Raw genomic sequence first — 26,992 nt, 5'->3', positions numbered from 1 at the left:
ATAAAGCAGCCCGCCCGCTCGCCTGCCCGCCACAATGGACCTACCTGTGTACACTAGATGGATGTGATGGAATGTACTGTCGTCCCTACATTTCAAGAAGAAGTAAGAATTGCAGTTGCAACAAAGCCTTGCTTGCCTACAAAGAGAGCAGCAATTTGGATTTGTTACTATGTTACCTAGAAGAATAACAAACTGTGCAAGGATGGAGGTTGTAGGAGCAAGGAGAAGTTGTCTGTAAAGTTGGTGGATGCCTATTTTCCATTTTGCAGTCCCTTGTCTCCCTCTTGTGGCCTCCTGGAGGCAACTAGCTGTGCAAAAAAAAGACAGCCTGGCGGCCGGCTATTGCAGTGTTGCCCTCTCAGGCAACACTGAGTGACTGACTGAGCCTCACCGTCTTATATAAAGTTCAGACGGAACTTTGCACGTGTCATAGTGGAGCCCTCAGGATTCCAGAGCCAGCTTTCTGACATCATAATGGGGCCTCAGAGATAAAAGCCTGGGCCCAGGCAGTGTTGGTCAGTGCTGCTCAGCAGGCAGCACTGGACTGGACTGGATTACAGCTGATACAAGGTGTGAAGGAACAAGGGGTGGCTGTGGGCATGCACTTGCTGCCGCTGCCAGTGTTTATCTGCATGGCAGCAGGGCATTTGGGCGTTGCCAGGAAGGCGTTTTTATGTAGATTCCTCCTCTTTCAGCACTGCATTGTGGTGCAAGCAAAAGAAGCAAATCCTGTCTGGCTTCCTCTCCGGCCTTTATTCACCTCCCGTGTAGCTGTGAGTGTGTGAGCCTGCAGGGCCCCATGGAATTGCCTAGAAGTAGGCTGAATCGCTGCAAGGGCTGAACAGCAGTATCGGGCAGGCTCGGGCAACGCGCGGCCCGTTCGGGTTATCGCTTCTCGGCCTTTTGGCTAAGATCAAGTGTAGTATCTGTTCTTATCAGTTTAATATCTGATACGTCCCCTATCTGGGGACCATATATTAAATGGATTTTTAGAACAGGGAGATGGAAATAGAGCTTGCTCTGTCCACTCCACGCATTGACCTGGTATTGCAGTATTTCCAGGACCGGTGCACCCTTTCCTTATGTGTTGACTAAAAGCAGATTCCAAAAGTGTTTTTTGTCTTTGCTATTGTTTCTGTCTTTCTGAAGGGATCTCCCCTTTTAATCCCATTATTTCAACACCTGTTGGACAATGCATGAGTGATAATGAGCTCATTGATTAAATGCAATTAATGAATAGATTGCCACCTCTTGTTGTGTGTCGTCTGTGTTTCTGTGTTTCCGGCATTTCACATTGGAACACCTCATTCACCTTCCTTGTCTTCTCTCCGCCCTCCCTTTTAGGTAAGTTAAAGAGCTGCACCTGAGCCAGCCACTGATTGATTGATTGATTGATTGATTGATTGATTGATGCAGCACAACAGTCAAATAGTGGAGTGGAGTAGGGGAACAGCAAACAGCCAATAAAGCAGCCCGCCCGCTCGCCTGCCCGCCACAATGGACCTACCTGTGTACACTAGATGGATGTGATGGAATGTACTGTCGTCCCTACATTTCAAGAAGAAGTAAGAATTGCAGTTGCAACAAAGCCTTGCTTGCCTACAAAGAGAGCAGCAATTTGGATTTGTTACTATGTTACCTAGAAGAATAACAAACTGTGCAAGGATGGAGGTTGTAGGAGCAAGGAGAAGTTGTCTGTAAAGTTGGTGGATGCCTATTTTCCATTTTGCAGTCCCTTGTCTCCCTCTTGTGGCCTCCTGGAGGCAACTAGCTGTGCAAAAAAAAGACAGCCTGGCGGCCGGCTGTTGCAGTGTTGCCCTCTCAGGCAACACTGAGTGACTGACTGAGCCTCACCGTCTTATATAAAGTTCAGACGGAACTTTGCACGTGTCATAGTGGAGCCCTCAGGATTCCAGAGCCAGCTTTCTGACATCATAATGGGGCCTCAGAGATAAAAGCCTGGGCCCAGGCAGTGTTGGTCAGTGCTGCTCAGCAGGCAGCACTGGACTGGACTGGATTACAGCTGATACAAGGTGTGAAGGAACAAGGGGTGGCTGTGGGCATGCACTTGCTGCCGCTGCCAGTGTTTATCTGCATGGCAGCAGGGCATTTGGGCGTTGCCAGGAAGGCGTTTTTATGTAGATTCCTCCTCTTTCAGCACTGCATTGTGGTGCAAGCAAAAGAAGCAAATCCTGTCTGGCTTCCTCTCCGGCCTTTATTCACCTCCCGTGTAGCTGTGAGTGTGTGAGCCTGCAGGGCCCCATGGAATTGCCTAGAAGTAGGCTGAATCGCTGCAAGGGCTGAACAGCAGTATCGGGCAGGCTCGGGCAACGCGCGGCCCGTTCGGGTTATCGCTTCTCGGCCTTTTGGCTAAGATCAAGTGTAGTATCTGTTCTTATCAGTTTAATATCTGATACGTCCCCTATCTGGGGACCATATATTAAATGGATTTTTAGAACAGGGAGATGGAAATAGAGCTTGCTCTGTCCACTCCACGCATTGACCTGGTATTGCAGTATTTCCAGGACCGGTGCACCCTTTCCTTATATGTTGACTAAAAGCAGATTCCAAAAGTGTTTTTTGTCTTTGCTATTGTTTCTGTCTTTCTGAAGGGATCTCCCCTTTTAATCCCATTATTTCAACACCTGTTGGACAATGCATGAGTGATAATGAGCTCATTGATTAAATGCAATTAATGAATAGATTGCCACCTCTTGTTGTGTGTCGTCTGTGTTTCTGTGTTTCCGGCATTTCACATTGGAACACCTCATTCACCTTCCTTGTCTTCTCTCCACCCTCCCTTTTAGGTAAGTTAAAGAGCTGCACCTGAGCCAGCCACTGATTGATTGATTGATTGATTGATTGATTGATTGATTGATTGATGCAGCACAACAGTCAAATAGTGGAGTGGAGTAGGGGAACAGCAAACAGCCAATAAAGCAGCCCGCCCGCTCGCCTGCCCGCCACAATGGACCTACCTGTGTACACTAGATGGATGTGATGGAATGTACTGTCGTCCCTACATTTCAAGAAGAAGTAAGAATTGCAGTTGCAACAAAGCCTTGCTTGCCTACAAAGAGAGCAGCAATTTGGATTTGTTACTATGTTACCTAGAAGAATAACAAACTGTGCAAGGATGGAGGTTGTAGGAGCAAGGAGAAGTTGTCTGTAAAGTTGGTGGATGCCTATTTTCCATTTTTTAGTCCCTTGTCTCCCTCTTGTGGCCTCCTGGAGGCAACTAGCTGTGCAAAAAAAAGACAGCCTGGCGGCCGGCTGTTGCAGTGTTGCCCTCTCAGGCAACACTGAGTGACTGACTGAGCCTCACCGTCTTATATAAAGTTCAGACGGAACTTTGCACGTGTCATAGTGGAGCCCTCAGGATTCCAGAGCCAGCTTTCTGACATCATAATGGGGCCTCAGAGATAAAAGCCTGGGCCCAGGCAGTGTTGGTCAGTGCTGCTCAGCAGGCAGCACTGGACTGGACTGGATTACAGCTGATACAAGGTGTGAAGGAACAAGGGGTGGCTGTGGGCATGCACTTGCTGCCGCTGCCAGTGTTTATCTGCATGGCAGCAGGGCATTTGGGCGTTGCCAGGAAGGCGTTTTTATGTAGATTCCTCCTCTTTCAGCACTGCATTGTGGTGCAAGCAAAAGAAGCAAATCCTGTCTGGCTTCCTCTCCGGCCTTTATTCACCTCCCGTGTAGCTGTGAGTGTGTGAGCCTGCAGGGCCCCATGGAATTGCCTAGAAGTAGGCTGAATCGCTGCAAGGGCTGAACAGCAGTATCGGGCAGGCTCGGGCAACGCGCGGCCCGTTCGGGTTATCGCTTCTCGGCCTTTTGGCTAAGATCAAGTGTAGTATCTGTTCTTATCAGTTTAATATCTGATACGTCCCCTATCTGGGGACCATATATTAAATGGATTTTTAGAACAGGGAGATGGAAATAGAGCTTGCTCTGTCCACTCCACGCATTGACCTGGTATTGCAGTATTTCCAGGACCGGTGCACCCTTTCCTTATGTGTTGACTAAAAGCAGATTCCAAAAGTGTTTTTTGTTTTTTGTCTTTGCTATTGTTTCTGTCTTTCTGAAGGGATCTCCCCTTTTAATCCCATTATTTCAACACCTGTTGGACAATGCATGAGTGATAATGAGCTCATTGATTAAATGCAATTAATGAATAGATTGCCACCTCTTGTTGTGTGTCGTCTGTGTTTCTGTGTTTCCGGCATTTCACATTGGAACACCTCATTCACCTTCCTTGTCTTCTCTCCGCCCTCCCTTTTAGGTAAGTTAAAGAGCTGCACCTGAGCCAGCCACTTGATTGATTGATTGATTGATTGATTGATTGATTGATTGATTGATTGATTGATTGATTGATGCAGCACAACAGTCAAATAGTGGAGTGGAGTAGGGGAACAGCAAACAGCCAATAAAGCAGCCCGCCCGCTCGCCTGCCCGCCACAATGGACCTACCTGTGTACACTAGATGGATGTGATGGAATGTACTGTCGTCCCTACATTTCAAGAAGAAGTAAGAATTGCAGTTGCAACAAAGCCTTGCTTGCCTACAAAGAGAGCAGCAATTTGGATTTGTTACTATGTTACCTAGAAGAATAACAAACTGTGCAAGGATGGAGGTTGTAGGAGCAAGGAGAAGTTGTCTGTAAAGTTGGTGGATGCCTATTTTCCATTTTGCAGTCCCTTGTCTCCCTCTTGTGGCCTCCTGGAGGCAACTAGCTGTGCAAAAAAAAGACAGCCTGGCGGCCGGCTGTTGCAGTGTTGCCCTCTCAGGCAACACTGAGTGACTGACTGAGCCTCACCGTCTTATATAAAGTTCAGACGGAACTTTGCACGTGTCATAGTGGAGCCCTCAGGATTCCAGAGCCAGCTTTCTGACATCATAATGGGGCCTCAGAGATAAAAGCCTGGGCCCAGGCAGTGTTGGTCAGTGCTGCTCAGCAGGCAGCACTGGACTGGACTGGATTACAGCTGATACAAGGTGTGAAGGAACAAGGGGTGGCTGTGGGCATGCACTTGCTGCCGCTGCCAGTGTTTATCTGCATGGCAGCAGGGCATTTGGGCGTTGCCAGGTAGGCGTTTTTATGTAGATTCCTCCTCTTTCAGCACTGCATTGTGGTGCAAGCAAAAGAAGCAAATCCTGTCTGGCTTCCTCTCCGGCCTTTATTCACCTCCCGTGTAGCTGTGAGTGTGTGAGCCTGCAGGGCCCCATGGAATTGCCTAGAAGTAGGCTGAATCGCTGCAAGGGCTGAACAGCAGTATCGGGCAGGCTCGGGCAACGCGCGGCCCGTTCGGGTTATCGCTTCTCGGCCTTTTGGCTAAGATCAAGTGTAGTATCTGTTCTTATCAGTTTAATATCTGATACGTCCCCTATCTGGGGACCATATATTAAATGGATTTTTAGAACAGGGAGATGGAAATAGAGCTTGCTCTGTCCACTCCACGCATTGACCTGGTATTGCAGTATTTCCAGGACCGGTGCACCCTTTCCTTATGTGTTGACTAAAAGCAGATTCCAAAAGTGTTTTTTGTCTTTGCTATTGTTTCTGTCTTTCTGAAGGGATCTCCCCTTTTAATCCCATTATTTCAACACCTGTTGGACAATGCATGAGTGATAGATAATGAGCTCATTGATTAAATGCAATTAATGAATAGATTGCCACCTCTTGTTGTGTGTCGTCTGTGTTTCTGTGTTTCCGGCATTTCACATTGGAACACCTCATTCACCTTCCTTGTCTTCTCTCCGCCCTCCCTTTTAGGTAAGTTAAAGAGCTGCACCTGAGCCAGCCACTGATTGATTGATTGATTGATTGATTGATTGATTGATTGATTGATTGATGCAGCACAACAGTCAAATAGTGGAGTGGAGTAGGGGAACAGCAAACAGCCAATAAAGCAGCCCGCCCGCTCGCCTGCCCGCCACAATGGACCTACCTGTGTACACTAGATGGATGTGATGGAATGTACTGTCGTCCCTACATTTCAAGAAGAAGTAAGAATTGCAGTTGCAACAAAGCCTTGCTTGCCTACAAAGAGAGCAGCAATTTGGATTTGTTACTATGTTACCTAGAAGAATAACAAACTGTGCAAGGATGGAGGTTGTAGGAGCAAGGAGAAGTTGTCTGTAAAGTTGGTGGATGCCTATTTTCCATTTTGCAGTCCCTTGTCTCCCTCTTGTGGCCTCCTGGAGGCAACTAGCTGTGCAAAAAAAAGACAGCCTGGCGGCCGGCTGTTGCAGTGTTGCCCTCTCAGGCAACACTGAGTGACTGACTGAGCCTCACCGTCTTATATAAAGTTCAGACGGAACTTTGCACGTGTCATAGTGGAGCCCTCAGGATTCCAGAGCCAGCTTTCTGACATCATAATGGGGCCTCAGAGATAAAAGCCTGGGCCCAGGCAGTGTTGGTCAGTGCTGCTCAGCAGGCAGCACTGGACTGGACTGGATTACAGCTGATACAAGGTGTGAAGGAACAAGGGGTGGCTGTGGGCATGCACTTGCTGCCGCTGCCAGTTTTTATCTGCATGGCAGCAGGGCATTTGGGCGTTGCCAGGAAGGCGTTTTTATGTAGATTCCTCCTCTTTCAGCACTGCATTGTGGTGCAAGCAAAAGAAGCAAATCCTGTCTGGCTTCCTCTCCGGCCTTTATTCACCTCCCGTGTAGCTGTGAGTGTGTGAGCCTGCAGGGCCCCATGGAATTGCCTAGAAGTAGGCTGAATCGCTGCAAGGGCTGAACAGCAGTATCGGGCAGGCTCGGGCAACGCGCGGCCCGTTCGGGTTATCGCTTCTCGGCCTTTTGGCTAAGATCAAGTGTAGTATCTGTTCTTATCAGTTTAATATCTGATACGTCCCCTATCTGGGGACCATATATTAAATGGATTTTTAGAACAGGGAGATGGAAATAGAGCTTGCTCTGTCCACTCCACGCATTGACCTGGTATTGCAGTATTTCCAGGACCGGTGCACCCTTTCCTTATGTGTTGACTAAAAGCAGATTCCAAAAGTGTTTTTTGTCTTTGCTATTGTTTCTGTCTTTCTGAAGGGATCTCCCCTTTTTATCCCATTATTTCAACACCTGTTGGACAATGCATGAGTGATAATGAGCTCATTGATTAAATGCAATTAATGAATAGATTGCCACCTCTTGTTGTGTGTCGTCTGTGTTTCTGTGTTTCCGGCATTTCACATTGGAACACCTCATTCACCTTCCTTGTCTTCTCTCCGCCCTCCCTTTTAGGTAAGTTAAAGAGCTGCACCTGAGCCAGCCACTGATTGATTGATTGATTGATTGATTGATTGATTGATTGATTGATTGATTGATTGATGCAGCACAACAGTCAAATAGTGGAGTGGAGTAGGGGAACAGCAAACAGCCAATAAAGCAGCCCGCCCGCTCGCCTGCCCGCCACAATGGACCTACCTGTGTACACTAGATGGATGTGATGGAATGTACTGTCGTCCCTACATTTCAAGAAGAAGTAAGAATTGCAGTTGCAACAAAGCCTTGCTTGCCTACAAAGAGAGCAGCAATTTGGATTTGTTACTATGTTACCTAGAAGAATAACAAACTGTGCAAGGATGGAGGTTGTAGGAGCAAGGAGAAGTTGTCTGTAAAGTTGGTGGATGCCTATTTTCCATTTTGCAGTCCCTTGTCTCCCTCTTGTGGCCTCCTGGAGGCAACTAGCTGTGCAAAAAAAAGACAGCCTGGCGGCCGGCTGTTGCAGTGTTGCCCTCTCAGGCAACACTGAGTGACTGACTGAGCCTCACCGTCTTATATAAAGTTCAGACGGAACTTTGCACGTGTCATAGTGGAGCCCTCAGGATTCCAGAGCCAGCTTTCTGACATCATAATGGGGCCTCAGAGATAAAAGCCTGGGCCCAGGCAGTGTTGGTCAGTGCTGCTCAGCAGGCAGCACTGGACTGGACTGGATTACAGCTGATACAAGGTGTGAAGGAACAAGGGGTGGCTGTGGGCATGCACTTGCTGCCGCTGCCAGTGTTTATCTGCATGGCAGCAGGGCATTTGGGCGTTGCCAGGAAGGCGTTTTTATGTAGATTCCTCCTCTTTCAGCACTGCATTGTGGTGCAAGCAAAAGAAGCAAATCCTGTCTGGCTTCCTCTCCGGCCTTTATTCACCTCCCGTGTAGCTGTGAATGTGTGAGCCTGCAGGGCCCCATGGAATTGCCTAGAAGTAGGCTGAATCGCTGCAAGGGCTGAACAGCAGTATCGGGCAGGCTCGGGCAACGCGCGGCCCGTTCGGGTTATCGCTTCTCGGCCTTTTGGCTAAGATCAAGTGTAGTATCTGTTCTTATCAGTTTAATATCTGATACGTCCCCTATCTGGGGACCATATATTAAATGGATTTTTAGAACAGGGAGATGGAAATAGAGCTTGCTCTGTCCACTCCACGCATTGACCTGGTATTGCAGTATTTCCAGGACCGGTGCACCCTTTCCTTATGTGTTGACTAAAAGCAGATTCCAAAAGTGTTTTTTGTCTTTGCTATTGTTTCTGTCTTTCTGAAGGGATCTCCCCTTTTAATCCCATTATTTCAACACCTGTTGGACAATGCATGAGTGATAATGAGCTCATTGATTAAATGCAATTAATGAATAGATTGCCACCTCTTGTTGTGTGTCGTCTGTGTTTCTGTGTTTCCGGCATTTCACATTGGAACACCTCATTCACCTTCCTTGTCTTCTCTCCGCCCTCCCTTTTAGGTAAGTTAAAGAGCTGCACCTGAGCCAGCCACTGATTGATTGATTGATTGATTGATTGATTGATTGATTGATTGATTGATTGATTGATTGATTGATGCAGCACAACAGTCAAATAGTGGAGTGGAGTAGGGGAACAGCAAACAGCCAATAAAGCAGCCCGCCCGCTCGCCTGCCCGCCACAATGGACCTACCTGTGTACACTAGATGGATGTGATGGAATGTACTGTCGTCCCTACATTTCAAGAAGAAGTAAGAATTGCAGTTGCAACAAAGCCTTGCTTGCCTACAAAGAGAGCAGCAATTTGGATTTGTTACTATGTTACCTAGAAGAATAACAAACTGTGCAAGGATGGAGGTTGTAGGAGCAAGGAGAAGTTGTCTGTAAAGTTGGTGGATGCCTATTTTCCATTTTGCAGTCCCTTGTCTCCCTCTTGTGGCCTCCTGGAGGCAACTAGCTGTGCAAAAAAAAGACAGCCTGGCGGCCGGCTGTTGCAGTGTTGCCCTCTCAGGCAACACTGAGTGACTGACTGAGCCTCACCGTCTTATATAAAGTTCAGACGGAACTTTGCACGTTTCATAGTGGAGCCCTCAGGATTCCAGAGCCAGCTTTCTGACATCATAATGGGGCCTCAGAGATAAAAGCCTGGGCCCAGGCAGTGTTGGTCAGTGCTGCTCAGCAGGCAGCACTGGACTGGACTGGATTACAGCTGATACAAGGTGTGAAGGAACAAGGGGTGGCTGTGGGCATGCACTTGCTGCCGCTGCCAGTGTTTATCTGCATGGCAGCAGGGCATTTGGGCGTTGCCAGGAAGGCGTTTTTATGTAGATTCCTCCTCTTTCAGCACTGCATTGTGGTGCAAGCAAAAGAAGCAAATCCTGTCTGGCTTCCTCTCCGGCCTTTATTCACCTCCCGTGTAGCTGTGAGTGTGTGAGCCTGCAGGGCCCCATGGAATTGCCTAGAAGTAGGCTGAATCGCTGCAAGGGCTGAACAGCAGTATCGGGCAGGCTCGGGCAACGCGCGGCCCGTTCGGGTTATCGCTTCTCGGCCTTTTGGCTAAGATCAAGTGTAGTATCTGTTCTTATCAGTTTAATATCTGATACGTCCCCTATCTGGGGACCATATATTAAATGGATTTTTAGAACAGGGAGATGGAAATAGAGCTTGCTCTGTCCACTCCACGCATTGACCTGGTATTGCAGTATTTCCAGGACCGGTGCACCCTTTCCTTATGTGTTGACTAAAAGCAGATTCCAAAAGTGTTTTTTGTCTTTGCTATTGTTTCTGTCTTTCTGAAGGGATCTCCCCTTTTAATCCCATTATTTCAACACCTGTTGGACAATGCATGAGTGATAATGAGCTCATTGATTAAATGCAATTAATGAATAGATTGCCACCTCTTGTTGTGTGTCGTCTGTGTTTCTGTGTTTCCGGCATTTCACATTGGAACACCTCATTCACCTTCCTTGTCTTCTCTCCGCCCTCCCTTTTAGGTAAGTTAAAGAGCTGCACCTGAGCCAGCCATTGATTGATTGATTGATTGATTGATTGATTGATTGATTGATTGATTGATTGATTGATTGATGCAGCACAACAGTCAAATAGTGGAGTGGAGTAGGGGAACAGCAAACAGCCAATAAAGCAGCCCGCCCGCTCGCCTGCCCGCCACAATGGACCTACCTGTGTACACTAGATGGATGTGATGGAATGTACTGTCGTCCCTACATTTCAAGAAGAAGTAAGAATTGCAGTTGCAACAAAGCCTTGCTTGCCTACAAAGAGAGCAGCAATTTGGATTTGTTACTATGTTACCTAGAAGAATAACAAACTGTGCAAGGATGGAGGTTGTAGGAGCAAGGAGAAGTTGTCTGTAAAGTTGGTGGATGCCTATTTTCCATTTTGCAGTCCCTTGTCTCCCTCTTGTGGCCTCCTGGAGGCAACTAGCTGTGCAAAAAAAAGACAGCCTGGCGGCCGGCTGTTGCAGTGTTGCCCTCTCAGGCAACACTGAGTGACTGACTGAGCCTCACCGTCTTATATAAAGTTCAGACGGAACTTTGCACGTGTCATAGTGGAGCCCTCAGGATTCCAGAGCCAGCTTTCTGACATCATAATGGGGCCTCAGAGATAAAAGCCTGGGCCCAGGCAGTGTTGGTCAGTGCTGCTCAGCAGGCAGCACTGGACTGGACTGGATTACAGCTGATACAAGGTGTGAAGGAACAAGGGGTGGCTGTGGGCATGCACTTGCTGCCGCTGCCAGTGTTTATCTGCATGGCAGCAGGGCATTTGGGCGTTGCCAGGAAGGCGTTTTTATGTAGATTCCTCCTCTTTCAGCACTGCATTGTGGTGCAAGCAAAAGAAGCAAATCCTGTCTGGCTTCCTCTCCGGCCTTTATTCACCTCCCGTGTAGCTGTGAGTGTGTGAGCCTGCAGGGCCCCATGGAATTGCCTAGAAGTAGGCTGAATCGCTGCAAGGGCTGAACAGCAGTATCGGGCAGGCTCGGGCAACGCGCGGCCCGTTCGGGTTATCGCTTCTCGGCCTTTTGGCTAAGATCAAGTGTAGTATCTGTTCTTATCAGTTTAATATCTGATACGTCCCCTATCTGGGGACCATATATTAAATGGATTTTTAGAACAGGGAGATGGAAATAGAGCTTGCTCTGTCCACTCCACGCATTGACCTGGTATTGCAGTATTTCCAGGACCGGTGCACCCTTTCCTTATGTGTTGACTAAAAGCAGATTCCAAAAGTGTTTTTTGTCTTTGCTATTGTTTCTGTCTTTCTGAAGGGATCTCCCCTTTTAATCCCATTATTTCAACACCTGTTGGACAATGCATGAGTGATAATGAGCTCATTGATTAAATGCAATTAATGAATAGATTGCCACCTCTTGTTGTGTGTCGTCTGTGTTTCTGTGTTTCCGGCATTTCACATTGGAACACCTCATTCACCTTCCTTGTCTTCTCTCCGCCCTCCCTTTTAGGTAAGTTAAAGAGCTGCACCTGAGCCAGCCACTGATTGATTGATTGATTGATTGATTGATTGATTGATTGATTGATTGATGCAGCACAACAGTCAAATAGTGGAGTGGAGTAGGGGAACAGCAAACAGCCAATAAAGCAGCCCGCCCGCTCGCCTGCCCGCCACAATGGACCTACCTGTGTACACTAGATGGATGTGATGGAATGTACTGTCGTCCCTACATTTCAAGAAGAAGTAAGAATTGCAGTTGCAACAAAGCCTTGCTTGCCTACAAAGAGAGCAGCAATTTGGATTTGTTACTATGTTACCTAGAAGAATAACAAACTGTGCAAGGATGGAGGTTGTAGGAGCAAGGAGAAGTTGTCTGTAAAGTTGGTGGATGCCTATTTTCCATTTTGCAGTCCCTTGTCTCCCTCTTGTGGCCTCCTGGAGGCAACTAGCTGTGCAAAAAAAAGACAGCCTGGCGGCCGGCTGTTGCAGTGTTGCCCTCTCAGGCAACACTGAGTGACTGACTGAGCCTCACCGTCTTATATAAAGTTCAGACGGAACTTTGCACGTGTCATAGTGGAGCCCTCAGGATTCCAGAGCCAGCTTTCTGACATCATAATGGGGCCTCAGAGATAAAAGCCTGGGCCCAGGCAGTGTTGGTCAGTGCTGCTCAGCAGGCAGCACTGGACTGGACTGGATTACAGCTGATACAAGGTGTGAAGGAACAAGGGGTGGCTGTGGGCATGCACTTGCTGCCGCTGCCAGTGTTTATCTGCATGGCAGCAGGGCATTTGGGCGTTGCCAGGAAGGCGTTTTTATGTAGATTCCTCCTCTTTCAGCACTGCATTGTGGTGCAAGCAAAAGAAGCAAATCCTGTCTGGCTTCCTCTCCGGCCTTTATTCACCTCCCGTGTAGCTGTGAGTGTGTGAGCCTGCAGGGCCCCATGGAATTGCCTAGAAGTAGGCTGAATCGCTGCAAGGGCTGAACAGCAGTATCGGGCAGGCTCGGGCAACGCGCGGCCCGTTCGGGTTATCGCTTCTCGGCCTTTTGGCTAAGATCAAGTGTAGTATCTGTTCTTATCAGTTTAATATCTGATACGTCCCCTATCTGGGGACCATATATTAAATGGATTTTTAGAACAGGGAGATGGAAATAGAGCTTGCTCTGTCCACTCCACGCATTGACCTGGTATTGCAGTATTTCCAGGACCGGTGCACCCTTTCCTTATGTGTTGACTAAAAGCAGATTCCAAAAGTGTTTTTTGTCTTTGCTATTGTTTCTGTCTTTCTGAAGGGATCTCCCCTTTTAATCCCATTATGTCAACACCTGTTGGACAATGCATGAGTGATAATGAGCTCATTGATTAAATGCAATTAATGAATAGATTGCCACCTCTTGTTGTGTGTCGTCTGTGTTTCTGTGTTTCCGGCATTTCACATTGGAACACCTCATTCACCTTCCTTGTCTTCTCTCCGCCCTCCCTTTTAGGTAAGTTAAAGAGCTGCACCTGAGCCAGCCACTGATTGATTGATTGATTGATTGATTGATTGATTGATTGATTGATTGATTGATTGATGCAGCACAACAGTCAAATAGTGGAGTGGAGTAGGGGAACAGCAAACAGCCAATAAAGCAGCCCGCCCGCTCGCCTGCCCGCCACAATGGACCTACCTGTGTACACTAGATGGATGTGATGGAATGTACTGTCGTCCCTACATTTCAAGAAGAAGTAAGAATTGCAGTTGCAACAAAGCCTTGCTTGCCTACAAAGAGAGCAGCAATTTGGATTTGTTACTATGTTACCTAGAAGAATAACAAACTGTGCAAGGATGGAGGTTGTAGGAGCAAGGAGAAGTTGTCTGTAAAGTTGGTGGATGCCTATTTTCCATTTTGCAGTCCCTTGTCTCCCTCTTGTGGCCTCCTGGAGGCAACTAGCTGTGCAAAAAAAAGACAGCCTGGCGGCCGGCTGTTGCAGTGTTGCCCTCTCAGGCAACACTGAGTGACTGACTGAGCCTCACCGTCTTATATAAAGTTCAGACGGAACTTTGCACGTGTCATAGTGGAGCCCTCAGGATTCCAGAGCCAGCTTTCTGACATCATAATGGGGCCTCAGAGATAAAAGCCTGGGCCCAGGCAGTGTTGGTCAGTGCTGCTCAGCAGGCAGCACTGGACTGGACTGGATTACAGCTGATACAAGGTGTGAAGGAACAAGGGGTGGCTGTGGGCATGCACTTGCTGCCGCTGCCAGTGTTTATCTGCATGGCAGCAGGGCATTTGGGCGTTGCCAGGAAGGCGTTTTTATGTAGATTCCTCCTCTTTCAGCACTGCATTGTGGTGCAAGCAAAAGAAGCAAATCCTGTCTGGCTTCCTCTCCGGCCTTTATTCACCTCCCGTGTAGCTGTGAGTGTGTGAGCCTGCAGGGCCCCATGGAATTGCCTAGAAGTAGGCTGAATCGCTGCAAGGGCTGAACAGCAGTATCGGGCAGGCTCGGGCAACGCGCGGCCCGTTCGGGTTATCGCTTCTCGGCCTTTTGGCTAAGATCAAGTGTAGTATCTGTTCTTATCAGTTTAATATCTGATACGTCCCCTATCTGGGGACCATATATTAAATGGATTTTTAGAACAGGGAGATGGAAATAGAGCTTGCTCTGTCCACTCCACGCATTGACCTGGTATTGCAGTATTTCCAGGACCGGTGCACCCTTTCCTTATGTGTTGACTAAAAGCAGATTCCAAAAGTGTTTTTTGTCTTTGCTATTGTTTCTGTCTTTCTGAAGGGATCTCCCCTTTTAATCCCATTATTTCAACACCTGTTGGACAATGCATGAGTGATAATGAGCTCATTGATTAAATGCAATTAATGAATAGATTGCCACCTCTTGTTGTGTGTCGTCTGTGTTTCTGTGTTTCCGGCATTTCACATTGGAACACCTCATTCACCTTCCTTGTCTTCTCTCCGCCCTCCCTTTTAGGTAAGTTAAAGAGCTGCACCTGAGCCAGCCACTGATTGATTGATTGATTGATTGATTGATTGATTGATTGATGCAGCACAACAGTCAAATAGTGGAGTGGAGTAGGGGAACAGCAAACAGCCAATAAAGCAGCCCGCCCGCTCGCCTGCCCGCCACAATGGACCTACCTGTGTACACTAGATGGATGTGATGGAATGTACTGTCGTCCCTACATTTCAAGAAGAAGTAAGAATTGCAGTTGCAACAAAGCCTTGCTTGCCTACAAAGAGAGCAGCAATTTGGATTTGTTACTATGTTACCTAGAAGAATAACAAACTGTGCAAGGATGGAGGTTGTAGGAGCAAGGAGAAGTTGTCTGTAAAGTTGGTGGATGCCTATTTTCCATTTTGCAGTCCCTTGTCTCCCTCTTGTGGCCTCCTGGAGGCAACTAGCTGTGCAAAAAAAAGACAGCCTGGCGGCCGGCTGTTGCAGTGTTGCCCTCTCAGGCAACACTGAGTGACTGACTGAGCCTCACCGTCTTATATAAAGTTCAGACGGAACTTTGCACGTGTCATAGTGGAGCCCTCAGGATTCCAGAGCCAGCTTTCTGACATCATAATGGGGCCTCAGAGATAAAAGCCTGGGCCCAGGCAGTGTTGGTCAGTGCTGCTCAGCAGGCAGCACTGGACTGGACTGGATTACAGCTGATACAAGGTGTGAAGGAACAAGGGGTGGCTGTGGGCATGCACTTGCTGCCGCTGCCAGTGTTTATCTGCATGGCAGCAGGGCATTTGGGCGTTGCCAGGAAGGCGTTTTTATGTAGATTCCTCCTCTTTCAGCACTGCATTGTGGTGCAAGCAAAAGAAGCAAATCCTGTCTGGCTTCCTCTCCGGCCTTTATTCACCTCCCGTGTAGCTGTGAGTGTGTGAGCCTGCAGGGCCCCATGGAATTGCCTAGAAGTAGGCTGAATCGCTGCAAGGGCTGAACAGCAGTATCGGGCAGGCTCGGGCAACGCGCGGCCCGTTCGGGTTATCGCTTCTCGGCCTTTTGGCTAAGATCAAGTGTAGTATCTGTTCTTATCAGTTTAATATCTGATACGTCCCCTATCTGGGGACCATATATTAAATGGATTTTTAGAACAGGGAGATGGAAATAGAGCTTGCTCTGTCCACTCCACGCATTGACCTGGTATTGCAGTATTTCCAGGACCGGTGCACCCTTTCCTTATGTGTTGACTAAAAGCAGATTCCAAAAGTGTTTTTTGTCTTTGCTATTGTTTCTGTCTTTCTGAAGGGATCTCCCCTTTTAATCCCATTATGTCAACACCTGTTGGACAATGCATGAGTGATAATGAGCTCATTGATTAAATGCAATTAATGAATAGATTGCCACCTCTTGTTGTGTGTCGTCTGTGTTTCTGTGTTTCCGGCATTTCACATTGGAACACCTCATTCACCTTCCTTGTCTTCTCTCCGCCCTCCCTTTTAGGTAAGTTAAAGAGCTGCACCTGAGCCAGCCACTGATTGATTGATTGATTGATTGATTGATTGATTGATTGATTGATTGATTGATTGATTGCAGCACAACAGTCAAATAGTGGAGTGGAGTAGGGGAACAGCAAACAGCCAATAAAGCAGCCCGCCCGCTCGCCTGCCCGCCACAATGGACCTACCTGTGTACACTAGATGGATGTGATGGAATGTACTGTCGTCCCTACATTTCAAGAAGAAGTAAGAATTGCAGTTGCAACAAAGCCTTGCTTGCCTACAAAGAGAGCAGCAATTTGGATTTGTTACTATGTTACCTAGAAGAATAACAAACTGTGCAAGGATGGAGGTTGTAGGAGCAAGGAGAAGTTGTCTGTAAAGTTGGTGGATGCCTATTTTCCATTTTGCAGTCCCTTGTCTCCCTCTTGTGGCCTCCTGGAGGCAACTAGCTGTGCAAAAAAAAGACAGCCTGGCGGCCGGCTGTTGCAGTGTTGCCCTCTCAGGCAACACTGAGTGACTGACTGAGCCTCACCGTCTTATATAAAGTTCAGACGGAACTTTGCACGTGTCATAGTGGAGCCCTCAGGATTCCAGAGCCAGCTTTCTGACATCATAATGGGGCCTCAGAGATAAAAGCCTGGGCCCAGGCAGTGTTGGTCAGTGCTGCTCAGCAGGCAGCACTGGACTGGACTGGATTACAGCTGATACAAGGTGTGAAGGAACAAGGGGTGGCTGTGGGCATGCACTTGCTGCCGCTGCCAGTGTTTATCTGCATGGCAGCAGGGCATTTGGGCGTTGCCAGGAAGGCGTTTTTATGTAGATTCCTCCTCTTTCAGCACTGCATTGTGGTGCAAGCAAAAGAAGCAAATCCTGTCTGGCTTCCTCTCCGGCCTTTATTCACCTCCCGTGTAGCTGTGAGTGTGTGAGCCTGCAGGGCCCCATGGAATTGCCTAGAAGTAGGCTGAATCGCTGCAAGGGCTGAACAGCAGTATCGGGCAGGCTCGGGCAACGCGCGGCCCGTTCGGGTTATCGCTTCTCGGCCTTTTGGCTAAGATCAAGTGTAGTATCTGTTCTTATCAGTTTAATATCTGATACGTCCCCTATCTGGGGACCATATATTAAATGGATTTTTAGAACAGGGAGATGGAAATAGAGCTTGCTCTGTCCACTCCACGCATTGACCTGGTATTGCAGTATTTCCAGGACCGGTGCACCCTTTCCTTATGTGTTGACTAAAAGCAGATTCCAAAAGTGTTTTTTGTCTTTGCTATTGTTTCTGTCTTTCTGAAGGGATCTCCCCTTTTAATCCCATTATTTCAACACCTGTTGGACAATGCATGAGTGATAATGAGCTCATTGATTAAATGCAATTAATGAATAGATTGCCACCTCTTGTTGTGTGTCGTCTGTGTTTCTGTGTTTCCGGCATTTCACATTGGAACACCTCATTCACCTTCCTTGTCTTCTCTCCGCCCTCCCTTTTAGGTAAGTTAAAGAGCTGCACCTGAGCCAGCCACTGATTGATTGATTGATTGATTGATTGATTGATTGATTGATTGATTGATTGATTGATGCAGCACAACAGTCAAATAGTGGAGTGGAGTAGGGGAACAGCAAACAGCCAATAAAGCAGCCCGCCCGCTCGCCTGCCCGCCACAATGGACCTACCTGTGTACACTAGATGGATGTGATGGAATGTACTGTCGTCCCTACATTTCAAGAAGAAGTAAGAATTGCAGTTGCAACAAAGCCTTGCTTGCCTACAAAGAGAGCAGCAATTTGGATTTGTTACTATGTTACCTAGAAGAATAACAAACTGTGCAAGGATGGAGGTTGTAGGAGCAAGGAGAAGTTGTCTGTAAAGTTGGTGGATGCCTATTTTCCATTTTGCAGTCCCTTGTCTCCCTCTTGTGGCCTCCTGGAGGCAACTAGCTGTGCAAAAAAAAGACAGCCTGGCGGCCGGCTGTTGCAGTGTTGCCCTCTCAGGCAACACTGAGTGACTGACTGAGCCTCACCGTCTTATATAAAGTTCAGACGGAACTTTGCACGTGTCATAGTGGAGCCCTCAGGATTCCAGAGCCAGCTTTCTGACATCATAATGGGGCCTCAGAGATAAAAGCCTGGGCCCAGGCAGTGTTGGTCAGTGCTGCTCAGCAGGCAGCACTGGACTGGACTGGATTACAGCTGATACAAGGTGTGAAGGAACAAGGGGTGGCTGTGGGCATGCACTTGCTGCCGCTGCCAGTGTTTATCTGCATGGCAGCAGGGCATTTGGGCGTTGCCAGGAAGGCGTTTTTATGTAGATTCCTCCTCTTTCAGCACTGCATTGTGGTGCAAGCAAAAGAAGCAAATCCTGTCTGGCTTCCTCTCCGGCCTTTATTCACCTCCCGTGTAGCTGTGAGTGTGTGAGCCTGCAGGGCCCCATGGAATTGCCTAGAAGTAGGCTGAATCGCTGCAAGGGCTGAACAGCAGTATCGGGCAGGCTCGGGCAACGCGCGGCCCGTTCGGGTTATCGCTTCTCGGCCTTTTGGCTAAGATCAAGTGTAGTATCTGTTCTTATCAGTTTAATATCTGATACGTCCCCTATCTGGGGACCATATATTAAATGGATTTTTAGAACAGGGAGATGGAAATAGAGCTTGCTCTGTCCACTCCACGCATTGACCTGGTATTGCAGTATTTCCAGGACCGGTGCACCCTTTCCTTATGTGTTGACTAAAAGCAGATTCCAAAAGTGTTTTTTGTCTTTGCTATTGTTTCTGTCTTTCTGAAGGGATCTCCCCTTTTAATCCCATTATTTCAACACCTGTTGGACAATGCATGAGTGATAATGAGCTCATTGATTAAATGCAATTAATGAATAGATTGCCACCTCTTGTTGTGTGTCGTCTGTGTTTCTGTGTTTCCGGCATTTCACATTGGAACACCTCATTCACCTTCCTTGTCTTCTCTCCGCCCTCCCTTTTAGGTAAGTTAAAGAGCTGCACCTGAGCCAGCCACTGATTGATTGATTGATTGATTGATTGATTGATTGATTGATTGATTGATTGATTGATGATGCAGCACAACAGTCAAATAGTGGAGTGGAGTAGGGGAACAGCAAACAGCCAATAAAGCAGCCCGCCCGCTCGCCTGCCCGCCACAATGGACCTACCTGTGTACACTAGATGGATGTGATGGAATGTACTGTCGTCCCTACATTTCAAGAAGAAGTAAGAATTGCAGTTGCAACAAAGCCTTGCTTGCCTACAAAGAGAGCAGCAATTTGGATTTGTTACTATGTTACCTAGAAGAATAACAAACTGTGCAAGGATGGAGGTTGTAGGAGCAAGGAGAAGTTGTCTGTAAAGTTGGTGGATGCCTATTTTCCATTTTGCAGTCCCTTGTCTCCCTCTTGTGGCCTCCTGGAGGCAACTAGCTGTGCAAAAAAAAGACAGCCTGGCGGCCGGCTGTTGCAGTGTTGCCCTCTCAGGCAACACTGAGTGACTGACTGAGCCTCACCGTCTTATATAAAGTTCAGACGGAACTTTGCACGTGTCATAGTGGAGCCCTCAGGATTCCAGAGCCAGCTTTCTGACATCATAATGGGGCCTCAGAGATAAAAGCCTGGGCCCAGGCAGTGTTGGTCAGTGCTGCTCAGCAGGCAGCACTGGACTGGACTGGATTACAGCTGATACAAGGTGTGAAGGAACAAGGGGTGGCTGTGGGCATGCACTTGCTGCCGCTGCCAGTGTTTATCTGCATGGCAGCAGGGCATTTGGGCGTTGCCAGGAAGGCGTTTTTATGTAGATTCCTCCTCTTTCAGCACTGCATTGTGGTGCAAGCAAAAGAAGCAAATCCTGTCTGGCTTCCTCTCCGGCCTTTATTCACCTCCCGTGTAGCTGTGAGTGTGTGAGCCTGCAGGGCCCCATGGAATTGCCTAGAAGTAGGCTGAATCGCTGCAAGGGCTGAACAGCAGTATCGGGCAGGCTCGGGCAACGCGCGGCCCGTTCGGGTTATCGCTTCTCGGCCTTTTGGCTAAGATCAAGTGTAGTATCTGTTCTTATCAGTTTAATATCTGATACGTCCCCTATCTGGGGACCATATATTAAATGGATTTTTAGAACAGGGAGATGGAAATAGAGCTTGCTCTGTCCACTCCACGCATTGACCTGGTATTGCAGTATTTCCAGGACCGGTGCACCCTTTCCTTATGTGTTGACTAAAAGCAGATTCCAAAAGTGTTTTTTGTCTTTGCTATTGTTTCTGTCTTTCTGAAGGGATCTCCCCTTTTAATCCCATTATTTCAACACCTGTTGGACAATGCATGAGTGATAATGAGCTCATTGATTAAATGCAATTAATGAATAGATTGCCACCTCTTGTTGTGTGTCGTCTGTGTTTCTGTGTTTCCGGCATTTCACATTGGAACACCTCATTCACCTTCCTTGTCTTCTCTCCGCCCTCCCTTTTAGGTAAGTTAAAGAGCTGCACCTGAGCCAGCCACTGATTGATTGATTGATTGATTGATTGATTGATTGATTGATTGATTGATTGATTGATGCAGCACAACAGTCAAATAGTGGAGTGGAGTAGGGGAACAGCAAACAGCCAATAAAGCAGCCCGCCCGCTCGCCTGCCCGCCACAATGGACCTACCTGTGTACACTAGATGGATGTGATGGAATGTACTGTCGTCCCTACATTTCAAGAAGAAGTAAGAATTGCAGTTGCAACAAAGCCTTGCTTGCCTACAAAGAGAGCAGCAATTTGGATTTGTTACTATGTTACCTAGAAGAATAACAAACTGTGCAAGGATGGAGGTTGTAGGAGCAAGGAGAAGTTGTCTGTAAAGTTGGTGGATGCCTATTTTCCATTTTGCAGTCCCTTGTCTCCCTCTTGTGGCCTCCTGGAGGCAACTAGCTGTGCAAAAAAAAGACAGCCTGGCGGCCGGCTGTTGCAGTGTTGCCCTCTCAGGCAACACTGAGTGACTGACTGAGCCTCACCGTCTTATATAAAGTTCAGACGGAACTTTGCACGTGTCATAGTGGAGCCCTCAGGATTCCAGAGCCAGCTTTCTGACATCATAATGGGGCCTCAGAGATAAAAGGCCCAGGCAGTGTTGGTCAGTGCTGCTCAGCAGGCAGCACTGGACTGGACTGGATTACAGCTGATACAAGGTGTGAAGGAACAAGGGGTGGCTGTGGGCATGCACTTGCTGCCGCTGCCAGTGTTTATCTGCATGGCAGCAGGGCATTTGGGCGTTGCCAGGAAGGCGTTTTTATGTAGATTCCTCCTCTTTCAGCACTGCATTGTGGTGCAAGCAAAAGAAGCAAATCCTGTCTGGCTTCCTCTCCGGCCTTTATTCACCTCCCGTGTAGCTGTGAGTGTGTGAGCCTGCAGGGCCCCATGGAATTGCCTAGAAGTAGGCTGAATCGCTGCAAGGGCTGAACAGCAGTATCGGGCAGGCTCGGGCAACGCGCGGCCCGTTCGGGTTATCGCTTCTCGGCCTTTTGGCTAAGATCAAGTGTAGTATCTGTTCTTATCAGTTTAATATCTGATACGTCCCCTATCTGGGGACCATATATTAAATGGATTTTTAGAACAGGGAGATGGAAATAGAGCTTGCTCTGTCCACTCCACGCATTGACCTGGTATTGCAGTATTTCCAGGACCGGTGCACCCTTTCCTTATGTGTTGACTAAAAGCAGATTCCAAAAGTGTTTTTTGTCTTTGCTATTGTTTCTGTCTTTCTGAAGGGATCTCCCCTTTTAATCCCATTATTTCAACACCTGTTGGACAATGCATGAGTGATAATGAGCTCATTGATTAAATGCAATTAATGAATAGATTGCCACCTCTTGTTGTGTGTCGTCTGTGTTTCTGTGTTTCCGGCATTTCACATTGGAACACCTCATTCACCTTCCTTGTCTTCTCTCCGCCCTCCCTTTTAGGTAAGTTAAAGAGCTGCACCTGAGCCAGCCACTGATTGATTGATTGATTGATTGATTGATTGATTGATTGATTGATTGATTGATGCAGCACAACAGTCAAATAGTGGAGTGGAGTAGGGGAACAGCAAACAGCCAATAAAGCAGCCCGCCCGCTCGCCTGCCCGCCACAATGGACCTACCTGTGTACACTAGATGGATGTGATGGAATGTACTGTCGTCCCTACATTTCAAGAAGAAGTAAGAATTGCAGTTGCAACAAAGCCTTGCTTGCCTACAAAGAGAGCAGCAATTTGGATTTGTTACTATGTTACCTAGAAGAATAACAAACTGTGCAAGGATGGAGGTTGTAGGAGCAAGGAGAAGTTGTCTGTAAAGTTGGTGGATGCCTATTTTCCATTTTGCAGTCCCTTGTCTCCCTCTTGTGGCCTCCTGGAGGCAACTAGCTGTGCAAAAAAAAGACAGCCTGGCGGCCGGCTGTTGCAGTGTTGCCCTCTCAGGCAACACTGAGTGACTGACTGAGCCTCACCGTCTTATATAAAGTTCAGACGGAACTTTGCACGTGTCATAGTGGAGCCCTCAGGATTCCAGAGCCAGCTTTCTGACATCATAATGGGGCCTCAGAGATAAAAGCCTGGGCCCAGGCAGTGTTGGTCAGTGCTGCTCAGCAGGCAGCACTGGACTGGACTGGATTACAGCTGATACAAGGTGTGAAGGAACAAGGGGTGGCTGTGGGCATGCACTTGCTGCCGCTGCCAGTGTTTATCTGCATGGCAGCAGGGCATTTGGGCGTTGCCAGGAAGGCGTTTTTATGTAGATTCCTCCTCTTTCAGCACTGCATTGTGGTGCAAGCAAAAGAAGCAAATCCTGTCTGGCTTCCTCTCCGGCCTTTATTCACCTCCCGTGTAGCTGTGAGTGTGTGAGCCTGCAGGGCCCCATGGAATTGCCTAGAAGTAGGCTGAATCGCTGCAAGGGCTGAACAGCAGTATCGGGCAGGCTCGGGCAACGCGCGGCCCGTTCGGGTTATCGCTTCTCGGCCTTTTGGCTAAGATCAAGTGTAGTATCTGTTCTTATCAGTTTAATATCTGATACGTCCCCTATCTGGGGACCATATATTAAATGGATTTTTAGAACAGGGAGATGGAAATAGAGCTTGCTCTGTCCACTCCACGCATTGACCTGGTATTGCAGTATTTCCAGGACCGGTGCACCCTTTCCTTATGTGTTGACTAAAAGCAGATTCCAAAAGTGTTTTTTGTCTTTGCTATTGTTTCTGTCTTTCTGAAGGGATCTCCCCTTTTAATCCCATTATTTCAACACCTGTTGGACAATGCATGAGTGATAATGAGCTCATTGATTAAATGCAATTAATGAATAGATTGCCACCTCTTGTTGTGTGTCGTCTGTGTTTCTGTGTTTCCGGCATTTCACATTGGAACACCTCATTCACCTTCCTTGTCTTCTCTCCGCCCTCCCTTTTAGGTAAGTTAAAGAGCTGCACCTGAGCCAGCCACTGATTGATTGATTGATTGATTGATTGATTGATTGATTGATTGATTGATTGATTGATGCAGCACAACAGTCAAATAGTGGAGTGGAGTAGGGGAACAGCAAACAGCCAATAAAGCAGCCCGCCCGCTCGCCTGCCCGCCACAATGGACCTACCTGTGTACACTAGATGGATGTGATGGAATGTACTGTCGTCCCTACATTTCAAGAAGAAGTAAGAATTGCAGTTGCAACAAAGCCTTGCTTGCCTACAAAGAGAGCAGCAATTTGGATTTGTTACTATGTTACCTAGAAGAATAACAAACTGTGCAAGGATGGAGGTTGTAGGAGCAAGGAGAAGTTGTCTGTAAAGTTGGTGGATGCCTATTTTCCATTTTGCAGTCCCTTGTCTCCCTCTTGTGGCCTCCTGGAGGCAACTAGCTGTGCAAAAAAAAGACAGCCTGGCGGCCGGCTGTTGCAGTGTTGCCCTCTCAGGCAACACTGAGTGACTGACTGAGCCTCACCGTCTTATATAAAGTTCAGACGGAACTTTGCACGTGTCATAGTGGAGCCCTCAGGATTCCAGAGCCAGCTTTCTGACATCATAATGGGGCCTCAGAGATAAAAGCCTGGGCCCAGGCAGTGTTGGTCAGTGCTGCTCAGCAGGCAGCACTGGACTGGACTGGATTACAGCTGATACAAGGTGTGAAGGAACAAGGGGTGGCTGTGGGCATGCACTTGCTGCCGCTGCCAGTGTTTATCTGCATGGCAGCAGGGCATTTGGGCCAGGAAGGCGTTTTTATGTAGATTCCTCCTCTTTCAGCACTGCATTGTGGTGCAAGCAAAAGAAGCAAATCCTGTCTGGCTTCCTCTCCGGCCTTTATTCACCTCCCGTGTAGCTGTGAGTGTGTGAGCCTGCAGGGCCCCATGGAATTGCCTAGAAGTAGGCTGAATCGCTGCAAGGGCTGAACAGCAGTATCGGGCAGGCTCGGGCAACGCGCGGCCCGTTCGGGTTATCGCTTCTCGGCCTTTTGGCTAAGATCAAGTGTAGTATCTGTTCTTATCAGTTTAATATCTGATACGTCCCCTATCTGGGGACCATATATTAAATGGATTTTTAGAACAGGGAGATGGAAATAGAGCTTGCTCTGTCCACTCCACGCATTGACCTGGTATTGCAGTATTTCCAGGACCGGTGCACCCTTTCCTTATGTGTTGACTAAAAGCAGATTCCAAAAGTGTTTTTTGTCTTTGCTATTGTTTCTGTCTTTCTGAAGGGATCTCCCCTTTTAATCCCATTATTTCAACACCTGTTGGACAATGCATGAGTGATAATGAGCTCATTGATTAAATGCAATTAATGAATAGATTGCCACCTCTTGTTGTGTGTCGTCTGTGTTTCTGTGTTTCCGGCATTTCACATTGGAACACCTCATTCACCTTCCTTGTCTTCTCTCCGCCCTCCCTTTTAGGTAAGTTAAAGAGCTGCACCTGAGCCAGCCACTGATTGATTGATTGATTGATTGATTGATTGATTGATTGATTGATTGATTGATTGATTGATGCAGCACAACAGTCAAATAGTGGAGTGGAGTAGGGGAACAGCAAACAGCCAATAAAGCAGCCCGCCCGCTCGCCTGCCCGCCACAATGGACCTACCTGTGTACACTAGATGGATGTGATGGAATGTACTGTCGTCCCTACATTTCAAGAAGAAGTAAGAATTGCAGTTGCAACAAAGCCTTGCTTGCCTACAAAGAGAGCAGCAATTTGGATTTGTTACTATGTTACCTAGAAGAATAACAAACTGTGCAAGGATGGAGGTTGTAGGAGCAAGGAGAAGTTGTCTGTAAAGTTGGTGGATGCCTATTTTCCATTTTGCAGTCCCTTGTCTCCCTCTTGTGGCCTCCTGGAGGCAACTAGCTGTGCAAAAAAAAGACAGCCTGGCGGCCGGCTGTTGCAGTGTTGCCCTCTCAGGCAACACTGAGTGACTGACTGAGCCTCACCGTCTTATATAAAGTTCAGACGGAACTTTGCACGTGTCATAGTGGAGCCCTCAGGATTCCAGAGCCAGCTTTCTGACATCATAATGGGGCCTCAGAGATAAAAGCCTGGGCCCAGGCAGTGTTGGTCAGTGCTGCTCAGCAGGCAGCACTGGACTGGACTGGATTACAGCTGATACAAGGTGTGAAGGAACAAGGGGTGGCTGTGGGCATGCACTTGCTGCCGCTGCCAGTGTTTATCTGCATGGCAGCAGGGCATTTGGGCGTTGCCAGGAAGGCGTTTTTATGTAGATTCCTCCTCTTTCAGCACTGCATTGTGGTGCAAGCAAAAGAAGCAAATCCTGTCTGGCTTCCTCTCCGGCCTTTATTCACCTCCCGTGTAGCTGTGAGTGTGTGAGCCTGCAGGGCCCCATGGAATTGCCTAGAAGTAGGCTGAATCGCTGCAAGGGCTGAACAGCAGTATCGGGCAGGCTCGGGCAACGCGCGGCCCGTTCGGGTTATCGCTTCTCGGCCTTTTGGCTAAGATCAAGTGTAGTATCTGTTCTTATCAGTTTAATATCTGATACGTCCCCTATCTGGGGACCATATATTAAATGGATTTTTAGAACAGGGAGATGGAAATAGAGCTTGCTCTGTCCACTCCACGCATTGACCTGGTATTGCAGTATTTCCAGGACCGGTGCACCCTTTCCTTATGTGTTGACTAAAAGCAGATTCCAAAAGTGTTTTTTGTCTTTGCTATTGTTTCTGTCTTTCTGAAGGGATCTCCCCTTTTAATCCCATTATTTCAACACCTGTTGGACAATGCATGAGTGATAATGAGCTCATTGATTAAATGCAATTAATGAATAGATTGCCACCTCTTGTTGTGTGTCGTCTGTGTTTCTGTGTTTCCGGCATTTCACATTGGAACACCTCATTCACCTTCCTTGTCTTCTCTCCGCCCTCCCTTTTAGGTAAGTTAAAGAGCTGCACCTGAGCCAGCCACTGATTGATTGATTGATTGATTGATTGATTGATTGATTGATTGATGCAGCACAACAGTCAAATAGTGGAGTGGAGTAGGGGAACAGCAAACAGCCAATAAAGCAGCCCGCCCGCTCGCCTGCCCGCCACAATGGACCTACCTGTGTACACTAGATGGATGTGATGGAATGTACTGTCGTCCCTACATTTCAAGAAGAAGTAAGAATTGCAGTTGCAACAAAGCCTTGCTTGCCTACAAAGAGAGCAGCAATTTGGATTTGTTACTATGTTACCTAGAAGAATAACAAACTGTGCAAGGATGGAGGTTGTAGGAGCAAGGAGAAGTTGTCTGTAAAGTTGGTGGATGCCTATTTTCCATTTTGCAGTCCCTTGTCTCCCTCTTGTGGCCTCCTGGAGGCAACTAGCTGTGCAAAAAAAAGACAGCCTGGCGGCCGGCTGTTGCAGTGTT

At 47.7% G+C, this 26,992-nt stretch overlaps 18 non-coding genes across 18 annotated transcripts; all 18 read left to right on the top strand.

Annotated features, from left to right (window-relative positions):
- Positions 1 to 887: 887 nt before the first annotated feature.
- LOC142690394 (U2 spliceosomal RNA) lies at positions 888 to 1,078 on the top strand. Its single transcript, XR_012859171.1, has one exon. It is a non-coding gene; the product is annotated as a U2 spliceosomal RNA (small nuclear RNA).
- Positions 1,079 to 2,350: 1,272 nt separating this feature from the next.
- LOC142690393 (U2 spliceosomal RNA) lies at positions 2,351 to 2,541 on the top strand. Its single transcript, XR_012859170.1, has one exon. It is a non-coding gene; the product is annotated as a U2 spliceosomal RNA (small nuclear RNA).
- Positions 2,542 to 3,821: 1,280 nt separating this feature from the next.
- LOC142690392 (U2 spliceosomal RNA) lies at positions 3,822 to 4,012 on the top strand. Its single transcript, XR_012859169.1, has one exon. It is a non-coding gene; the product is annotated as a U2 spliceosomal RNA (small nuclear RNA).
- A 1,304-nt stretch (positions 4,013 to 5,316) lies between these two features.
- LOC142690391 (U2 spliceosomal RNA) lies at positions 5,317 to 5,507 on the top strand. The gene has a single exon (XR_012859168.1). It is a non-coding gene; the product is annotated as a U2 spliceosomal RNA (small nuclear RNA).
- A 1,288-nt stretch (positions 5,508 to 6,795) lies between these two features.
- Positions 6,796 to 6,986, top strand: LOC142690700 (U2 spliceosomal RNA). The gene has a single exon (XR_012859395.1). It is a non-coding gene; the product is annotated as a U2 spliceosomal RNA (small nuclear RNA).
- Positions 6,987 to 8,278: 1,292 nt separating this feature from the next.
- On the top strand, positions 8,279 to 8,469 carry LOC142690699 (U2 spliceosomal RNA). Its single transcript, XR_012859394.1, has one exon. It is a non-coding gene; the product is annotated as a U2 spliceosomal RNA (small nuclear RNA).
- Positions 8,470 to 9,769: 1,300 nt separating this feature from the next.
- Positions 9,770 to 9,960, top strand: LOC142690697 (U2 spliceosomal RNA). Its single transcript, XR_012859393.1, has one exon. It is a non-coding gene; the product is annotated as a U2 spliceosomal RNA (small nuclear RNA).
- Positions 9,961 to 11,256: 1,296 nt separating this feature from the next.
- LOC142690696 (U2 spliceosomal RNA) lies at positions 11,257 to 11,447 on the top strand. The gene has a single exon (XR_012859392.1). It is a non-coding gene; the product is annotated as a U2 spliceosomal RNA (small nuclear RNA).
- Positions 11,448 to 12,731: 1,284 nt separating this feature from the next.
- On the top strand, positions 12,732 to 12,922 carry LOC142690695 (U2 spliceosomal RNA). The gene has a single exon (XR_012859391.1). It is a non-coding gene; the product is annotated as a U2 spliceosomal RNA (small nuclear RNA).
- A 1,292-nt stretch (positions 12,923 to 14,214) lies between these two features.
- On the top strand, positions 14,215 to 14,405 carry LOC142690693 (U2 spliceosomal RNA). Its single transcript, XR_012859389.1, has one exon. It is a non-coding gene; the product is annotated as a U2 spliceosomal RNA (small nuclear RNA).
- A 1,276-nt stretch (positions 14,406 to 15,681) lies between these two features.
- LOC142690692 (U2 spliceosomal RNA) lies at positions 15,682 to 15,872 on the top strand. The gene has a single exon (XR_012859388.1). It is a non-coding gene; the product is annotated as a U2 spliceosomal RNA (small nuclear RNA).
- A 1,293-nt stretch (positions 15,873 to 17,165) lies between these two features.
- On the top strand, positions 17,166 to 17,356 carry LOC142690691 (U2 spliceosomal RNA). Its single transcript, XR_012859387.1, has one exon. It is a non-coding gene; the product is annotated as a U2 spliceosomal RNA (small nuclear RNA).
- A 1,292-nt stretch (positions 17,357 to 18,648) lies between these two features.
- LOC142690690 (U2 spliceosomal RNA) lies at positions 18,649 to 18,839 on the top strand. Its single transcript, XR_012859386.1, has one exon. It is a non-coding gene; the product is annotated as a U2 spliceosomal RNA (small nuclear RNA).
- Positions 18,840 to 20,134: 1,295 nt separating this feature from the next.
- LOC142690689 (U2 spliceosomal RNA) lies at positions 20,135 to 20,325 on the top strand. Its single transcript, XR_012859385.1, has one exon. It is a non-coding gene; the product is annotated as a U2 spliceosomal RNA (small nuclear RNA).
- A 1,287-nt stretch (positions 20,326 to 21,612) lies between these two features.
- On the top strand, positions 21,613 to 21,803 carry LOC142690688 (U2 spliceosomal RNA). The gene has a single exon (XR_012859384.1). It is a non-coding gene; the product is annotated as a U2 spliceosomal RNA (small nuclear RNA).
- Positions 21,804 to 23,091: 1,288 nt separating this feature from the next.
- Positions 23,092 to 23,282, top strand: LOC142690686 (U2 spliceosomal RNA). Its single transcript, XR_012859383.1, has one exon. It is a non-coding gene; the product is annotated as a U2 spliceosomal RNA (small nuclear RNA).
- A 1,287-nt stretch (positions 23,283 to 24,569) lies between these two features.
- Positions 24,570 to 24,760, top strand: LOC142690685 (U2 spliceosomal RNA). Its single transcript, XR_012859382.1, has one exon. It is a non-coding gene; the product is annotated as a U2 spliceosomal RNA (small nuclear RNA).
- Positions 24,761 to 26,056: 1,296 nt separating this feature from the next.
- Positions 26,057 to 26,247, top strand: LOC142690684 (U2 spliceosomal RNA). The gene has a single exon (XR_012859381.1). It is a non-coding gene; the product is annotated as a U2 spliceosomal RNA (small nuclear RNA).
- Positions 26,248 to 26,992: the final 745 nt, after the last annotated feature.

This window comes from Rhinoderma darwinii, assembly GCF_050947455.1.
Source record: "Rhinoderma darwinii isolate aRhiDar2 chromosome 5 unlocalized genomic scaffold, aRhiDar2.hap1 SUPER_5_unloc_34, whole genome shotgun sequence".
NCBI lineage: Eukaryota > Metazoa > Chordata > Amphibia > Anura > Rhinodermatidae > Rhinoderma > Rhinoderma darwinii.
This window is presented reverse-complemented; position numbering and strand designations above follow the sequence as displayed.